This window comes from Hyperoodon ampullatus (assembly GCF_949752795.1).
Source record: "Hyperoodon ampullatus genome assembly, chromosome: 4".
NCBI lineage: Eukaryota > Metazoa > Chordata > Mammalia > Artiodactyla > Ziphiidae > Hyperoodon > Hyperoodon ampullatus.
In genome coordinates this window covers 95,619,444-95,627,838 of record NC_136917.1, presented here as the reverse complement: position 1 = coordinate 95,627,838, position 8,395 = coordinate 95,619,444, and positions in this window count along the sequence as shown.

The following is an 8,395-nucleotide window of genomic DNA, read 5'->3' as shown; positions in this document are numbered from 1 at the left end:
CTCCAGCATTTGTTGTTTGTAGATTTTCTGATGATGCCCATTCTAACTGGTATGAGGTGATACCTCATTGTAGTTTTGATTTGCATTTCTCTAATGATTAGTGATGTTGAGCAGCTTTTCATGTGCTTCTTGGCCATCTGTATGTCTTCTTTGGAGAAATGTCTATTTAGGTCTTCTGCCCATTTTTGGATTGGGTTGTTTGTTTTTTTAATATTGAGCTGCATGAGCTGTTTATATATTTTGGAGATTAATCCTTGTCCATTGATTCTTTTGCAAATATTTTCTCCCATTTTGAGGGTTGTCTTTTCATCTTGTTTATGGTTCCCTTTGCTGTGCAAAAGCTTTGAAGTTTCATTAGGTTCCATTTGTTTATTTTTGTTTTTATTTCCATTACTCTAGGAGGTGGATCAAAAAAAATGTTGCTGTGATTTATGTCAAACAGTGTTCTTCCGATGTTTTCCTCTAAGAGTTTTATAGTGTCTGGTCTTACATTTAGGTCTTTAATCCATTTTGAGTTTATTTTTGTGTATGGTGTTAAGGAGTGTTCTAATTTCATTCTTTTACATGTAGCAGTCCAGTTTTCCCAAAACCACTTATTGAAGAGACTGTCTTTTCTCCGTTGTATATCCTTGCCTCCTCTGTCATAGATTAATTGACCATAGGTGCATGGGTTTATCTCTCGACTTTCTATCTTGTTCCATTGATCTATGTTTCTGTTTTTGTGCCAGTACAATATTGTCTTGATTACTGTAGCTTTGTAGTATAGTCTGAAGTCAGGGAGTCTGATTCCTCAGGCTCCTTTTTTTCCACTCAAGACTACTTTGGATATTTGGAGTCTTTTGTGTCTCCATACAAATTTTAAGATTTTTTGTTCTAGTTCTGTTAAAAAAAAAATGCCACTGGTAATTTGATAGGGATTGCATTCAATCTGTAGATTGCTTTGCGTAGTAGAGTCATTTTCACAATATTGATTCTTCCAATCCAAGAGCATGGTATATCTCTCCATCTGTTGGTATCATCTTTAATTTCTTTGATCAGTGTCTTATAGTTTTCTGCATACAGGTCTTTTGCCTCCCTACGTAGGTTTATTCCTAGGTATTTTATTCTTTTTGTTGCAATGGTAAGTGGGAATGTTTTCTTAATTTCTCTTTCAGATTCTTCATCATTAATGTATAGGAATGCAAGAGATTTCTGTGCATTAATTTTGTATCCTGCAACTTTACAAAATTCATTGATTAGCTCTAGTTTTCTGGTGGCATCTTTAGATTTCTCTATATATAGTATCATGTCATCTGCAAACAGTGACAGTTTTACTTCTTTTCTAATTTGTATTCCTTTTATTTCTTTTTCTTCTCTGATTGCCATGGCTAGGACTTCCAAAACTATGTTGAATAGTAGTGGTGAGAGTGGACATCCTTGTCTTGTTCCTGATCTTAGAGGAAATGCTTTCAGTTTTTCACCATTGAGAATGATGTTTCCTGTGGATTTGTCATATATGGCCTTTATTATGTTGATGTAGGTTCCCTCTATGCCCACTTTCTGGAGAGTTTTTATCATAAACCAGTGTTGAATTTTGTCAAAAGCTTTTTCTGTATCTATTGAGATGATCATATGGTTTTTATTCTTCCATTTGTTAATATAGTGTATCACATAGATTGATTTACATGTATTGAAGAATCCTTGCATTCCTGGGATAAATCCCACTTGATCATGGTGTATGACCCTTTTAATGTGTTGTTGGATTCTGTTTGCTAGTATTTTGTTGAGGATCTTTGCATCTATATTCATCAGTGATATTGGTCTGTAATTTTCTTTTTTTGTAGTATCTTTGTCTGGTTTTGGTATCAGGGTGATGGTGACCTGATAGAATGAGTTTGGGAGTGTTCCCTCCTCCACAGTTTTTTGGAAGAGTTTGAGAAGGATGGGTTTTAGCTCTTCTCTAAATGTTTGATAGAATTCACCTGTGAAGCCATCTGGTCCTGGAGTTTTGTTTGTTGGAAGATTTAAAATCACAGTTTCAAGTTCAGTACTTGTGATTGGTCTGTTCATATTTTCTAGTTCTTCCTGGTTCAGTCTTGGAAGGCTATACCTTTCTAAGCATTTGTCCATTTCTTCCAGATAGTCCATTTTTTTGGCATAGAGTTTCTTGTAGTAGTCTCTTCGGATGCTTTGTATATCTGTGGTGTCTGTAACTTCTCCTTTTTCTTTTCTTATTTTATTGATTTGAGTCCTCTCCCTCTTTTTCCTGATGAGTCTGGCTAAAGGTTTATCAATTTTGTTTATCTTCTCAAAGAACCTGCTTTTAGTTTTATTGATCTTTGCTATTGTTTTCTTTGTTTCTATTTCATTTATTTCTGCTCTGAACTTTATGATTTCTTTCCTTCTGCTAACTTTGGAGTTTTTTGTTCTTCTTTGTCTAATTGCTTTAGGTGTAAGTTTAGGTTGTTTATTTGAGATGTTTCTTGATGTAGGCTTGTATAGCTATAAACTTCCCTCTTAGAAGTGCTTTTGCTGCATCCCATAAGTTTTGGATTATCGTGTTTTCATTGCCATTTGTCTCTAGGTATTTTGTTTTCCTCTTTGATTTCTTCACTGATCTCTTGGTTATTTAGTAACATATTGTTTAGCCTCCATGTATTTGTGTTTTTTACGTTTTTTTCCCTGTAATTCATTTCTAATCTCATAGTGCTGTGGTCAGAAAAGATGGTTGATATAATTTCAATTTTCTTAAATTTACTGAGGCTTGATTTGTGACTGAAGATGTGATCTATCCTGGAGAATGTTCTGTACTCACTTGAGAAGGAAGTTTAATCTGTTTTTGGATGGAATGTCCTATAAATATCAATTAAATCTATCTGGTCTATTCTGTCATTTAAAGCTTGTGTTTCCTTATTAATTTTCTGTTTGGATGATCTGTCCATTGGTGTAAGTGAGGTGTTAAATTCCCCCACTATTACTGTCTTACTGTGAATTTCCTCTTTTATAGCTGTTAGCAGTTGCTTTATGTATTGAGGTGCTCCTATGTTGGGTGCATATGTATTTATAATTGTTATATCTGCCTCTTGGGTTGATCCATTAATCATAATGTAGTGTCCCACCTTGTCTGTTGTAACATTCTTTATTTTAAAGTCTATTTTATCTGATATGAGTATAGCTACTCCAGCTGTCTTTGGATTTCCATTTGCATGTAATATCTTTTTCCATCCTTTCACTTTCAGTCTGTCTGTCAGTCTGTCTATTGGTTGGAACATTTAATCCATTCACGTTTAAGGTAATCATTGATATGTATATTCCTATGACTATATTCTTAATTGTTTTGGGGTTTGTTTTATGGAGGTCCTTTTCTTCTCTTGTGTTTCCCACTTAGAGAAGTTCCTTTAGCATTTGTTGTAGAGCTGGTTTGGTGGTGCTGAATTCTCTTAGCTTTTGCTTGTCTGTAAAGCTTTTGATTTCTCCATCAAATCTGAATGAGATCCTTGTTGGGTAGAGTAATCTTGGTTGTAGGTTCTTCCCTTTCATCATTTTAAGTATATCATGCCAGTCCCTTCTGGCTTGCAGAGTTTGTGCTGAGAAATCAGCTGTTAACCTTAGGCGAGTTCCCTTGTATGTTATTTGTCATTTTTCCCTTGCTGCTTTCAATTTTTCTTTGTCTTTAATTTTGGCAGTTTGATTACTATGTGTCTTGATGTGTTTCTCCTTGGGTTTATCCTGTATGGGACTCTGTGAGCTTCGTGAACTTGGGTGGCTATTTCCTTTCCCATGTTAGGGAAGTTTTCAATTATGATCTCTTCAAATATTTTCTCAGGGACTTTCTGTCTCTCTTCTTCTGGGACCCCTATAATGTGAATGTTGGTGCATTTAACGTTGTCCCAGAGGTCTCTTATGCTGTCTTCATTTCTTTTCATTCTTTTTTCTTTATTCTGTTGTGCAGAAGTGATTTCCACTATTCTGTCTTCCAGGTCACTTATCTGTTCTTCTGCCTCAGTTATTCTGCTATTGGTTCTTTCTAGTGCAGTTTTCATTTCGGTTATTGTATTGTTCACTTCTGTTTGTTTGTTCTTTAATTCTTCTAGGTCTTTGTTAAACATTTCTTGCATCTTCTTGATCTTTGCCTGCATTCTTTTTCCGAGGTCCTGGATCATCTTCACTATCATTATTTTGAATCCTTTTTCTGGAAGATTGCCTATCTCCACTTCATTTAGTTGTTTATCTGGGGTTTTATCTTGTTCCTTCATCTGGTACATAGCCCTCTGCCTTTTCATCTGCCTTTCTGTCTTTCTGTGAATGTTGTTTTCATTCCACAGGCTGCAGGATTGTAGTTCTTCTTGCTTCTGCTATCTGCACTCTGGTGGATGAAGCTATCTAAGAGGCTTGTCCACATGAACAATCTTAAGCTACTTAGTCTTCACTGCAACTCTCATATATGCCTTTTTCATGTGAGGATACTAAGGTACAGAGAGGTTTATAACTTGCCTAAGGCCACACACTGTGATGAAGCTGGAATTCAAATCCAGGTTGATTCCAGACTGTTTGCTCTGCTCTGCACTATACTGCTACTATAAATTTAGTACCATTTAAGTATTAATCTGTATTTTATTACTGGGGTATTTACATATATTTTTTAACATAGTATATACTTGTGAGAAATGGTTTAGCTGTCCATTTACTGATGATTCTTACTGTGCCTATGCTTTAGTATGCCCTTGTCTCAAGTTATAACTCAGGCTGGCTGAACCTGAATGGAATCTGTCACAAGGTCAAATGTTTCTAATCCTGTTTTTATTTAATATCCTTTAGTACAAACTGCCATTTGGATGGAAATCTGCATGAATAGACAGGATTAGCTCCTAGTCCCAGCACAACTGTGAAATGAGTTAGTTTTCTTCACCAGTCTCTCAGACTTGTTGCCTTTGTCCTCTGCACTACTTCTTTGAGTGTCCATTAGCTTTCTTTATTCAAAAGCTTAAAGTTGTAACTTGACTATCATTTAGAAGTAATTAAAAATATTATTACTTTTCACTCTGGAGGTTTTCATTCTAACAGGAAAACTAAAAGAATATAGCTTTTAGACAGGATATCAAGCCTGAGAGAACATCTTTCTTCAAACCAGCTTTCCTTCCCTCCTTGCTTTGCTCTTTTGCCCTCCTCTCCTCCCTTATATCCATCCCTTTGCTTCTTTTTGCACAAACAGTTGTCAAGGAGCTGGAAAGATTCTATCACACCACATAGACCATGATCCACTTTAACATCAGAGAAGTTCAAATTTAACTAGGACTAACTCAATCCATAGTCTGCTGCTGACCAATGTATAATGAAGTCTTCTAAGACACTGCAGTAAGAAAGGTGGTTTCTTACTTCAATCACTGTTTAGGTGGGCAACCAATATATGCTCCCCAACTGTAGCAGGCAGACATCGTCCAGTTTTTGATAATGTGTCAAGTGATAAGTACTAAGGCTATAGGCAAGTGAGGTTTTGTCTTGAGAAGGTGATATGTAAGATATCCTGACTGTCTTTTGGGTCAAGAAGGAAACTTTGGAGGCTCTAGGGAAGATGTGAATGATAGGAATGGAGCTGACCACTCACAAGGTGTTGTTGAGGAAAAGTGCTACAGCACTTAGAGATGATTAATAATGGTGTATAAGGAAGTCTGCTGCTAAGTGTAAAAAGAAAGTATGAATGCTAACTAGTAATTGGGGCTACAGTAACATTCAAAATGTCTTGAAAAATGTATCTCAAGTTTAGTTTTTGGAAAAATGTTCAAGCAAATTCTAACATTCGGTTGCATACTTTAGAAAAATGAAGGACCTTATTGATCTGGACAGAATGTCATCTTGCAGTGGCAGGGATTTGAACATTATAAATATTTCATGTAGATAAGTAAATTATCCCTGCTGGCAAAGTTATGCTGTCTTAGAAATGATAACTTCAAAAAGAACAGTATATACTCAAGTTAACACTTAATTGTAACAAATGATTTTCCAGTGTAAATGAAGAAGCAATTGAATACAAGTCTTGAAAAGCTAATTTTCAGCACAAACATGAGTTCTAGGAATCTTTCTATTTCACAACCATACCACTTGTTTAAAAATATGTCATATAGTATAGCTGATTCACTATGTTATAAAGCAGAAACTAACACACCATTGTAAAGCAATTATACTCCAATAAAGATGTTAAAAATATGTGATATATATAACTGGAACGTGTACAATTACTCTAAAAATAAACCTTCAGATACTTGCTTTTGTGTCAACCTGGCTGGGCCATGGTGTCCAGATAACTTGATCAAACACTACTCTGGATGTTTCTGTGAGGGTGTGTTTTTGTGGATGAGATTAACACTGAAATCAGTGGACTTTAAAGCAGATTGCCCTCCATATTGTAGGCACATTTTATCCAATTAATTGAAGGCCTTAGTAGAGCAAAGACTGACCTCTCACAAGCAAGAAAGAGTTCTGCCAGCAGAATTGGACTTAAACTGCAACACTGGATCTTCTTGAGTCTCCAGCCTCCCAGTCAACATTGCAGATTTTGGACTTGTCAGCCTCCATGATTGCTTGAGCCAATTCCTTAAAATAAATCTCTCCGTATATGTACACATCTTATTGGTTCTGTTTCTCTAGAAAACACTGATGTATACTTCCATATTTCCCTTGCTTAATTATCTTAACAAAACATTTTAATTCCAAAATGACTACTGATATAAGATTATGGTTAATGATTATAGCATATTACGCCTTTTTGTACTTATTTTAATAAATACTTATTTCCTTAACAATTTGCTTTTACAGTCTGAAGGTAGCTGTAGGTTCTTAGTAACTTAAAACTGCCTTTCTCTGTGCTTATTTTTACATAGGTGTATGTATATTTTTATCTATTTTTGTTTTGACAAGGAGAAAAAAAATCTGATAGTATAGAATACACAGTCAATTGTTAGGCTAAAAGTTTTGAACAGAAAGCACGTAAAAGCACAGTAGGTAAGGCTGTTGCAGGATTTTTCACAATCTTACAAGAAAATAAAAATAGATAATGCCTCAAAGATGTTCCTCTACCCTTCCCAGTGTGAACCTCTTAAACTCAGCTATCCATTTACTTTAAAGCTCATCTTTTCATAAGGAGCTCTCTAAGCCCCAGTAGGACCTCAGAGTAGTGAGACTTACTGTTTCCCTTTGTCTGAGTGCACTCACAACAGGAGCACAGCTGCCCATGAAAGGGGTTATAAAGGTGCAGAATGTGACAGCATATTCTTCAAAAGATCTCTTTTGTCCACTGTATAGTGTTTCCCTTTCATCTCTAATTTTCCATTTTGTTAACCTTATCTTAAATCCTTTGAAGAATCTTTTACACCAGATACAAATAATTTCCTTGGAGAAATGGTGATAGACAATACATATAGATCAGCAACAATTGCTTAATTTTGTTTTGGTAATAAAGTCTTTACTTGATTGTAATATCTACTAGAGAAACATACTGAAGGAAAGTGATTTTTGTTTTTTAGCATAATTTTAGGTCTATGAAATTCTTAGAAGTGCCTAAAATTCTTGGACTGAAAGATTTTGGCTTTAAAAACTACACTGAAAAGAGTAACTGTATTTTTTAATTCTATGAGATCATAAAATTTCTCAATCTTGGTATCCTTCTTTGGAATTAACATTAATGAAGCCTGTTTGTCATTTTATTAAGTTAACTTTCAAGGACTCCAAGAAACTTGTGTTTCTCTGATTTCTTAATAACTGAACTCTGCTCCAGGATAGAGCCAGAGGTTTTAAAATTGGACTAGATCTGCACATTGACCCTGGTGGTGACCTTCACAGTACCAGCAGTAACAAGACTCCTTGAGCTAGGAAATGAGCCAGGCCACACTGGAATTTTAAGGAACACTGAAAGTCGAGTTTATAGACTGAGTTACAGAAACAGACCTGAGTAACAAGGTCAGTTCCAATTGCCAGTATTTTGTACCTCATTTAACTCTTCACTGTGGGGAAGTTTTTGAACTTTAAAAAGCTGTCTGTATGTGCAGTACTCAAGACAGGGTATGTACTCATCTCCATGTGTCCATAACCTGCCTTTTAGCCTTGAGTGGTTACAGGTGAGACACACGGGGAACTTTTTTGCGTGCTTCCCTGAACTTTGTTTCATCAGGCATACCCTTCTGCAATTGGTTCTAAAGTATGCAGATAGGTTTTATGGAAATTTAGGGTCTTGACTAGAGTTTTATAGTTTATTCATCTTGAAAGATAACAATTTATATCTAGGTATAACTTAGAGGTATCTATATACACCTAACTTGCTATGTATATATACATGTGTATGTGTATATACATACATATATATATGTATATAAAGTTTATATTTATGACTTAAAGTTTTTGTTCAGGGCTTATGAAGAGAAAT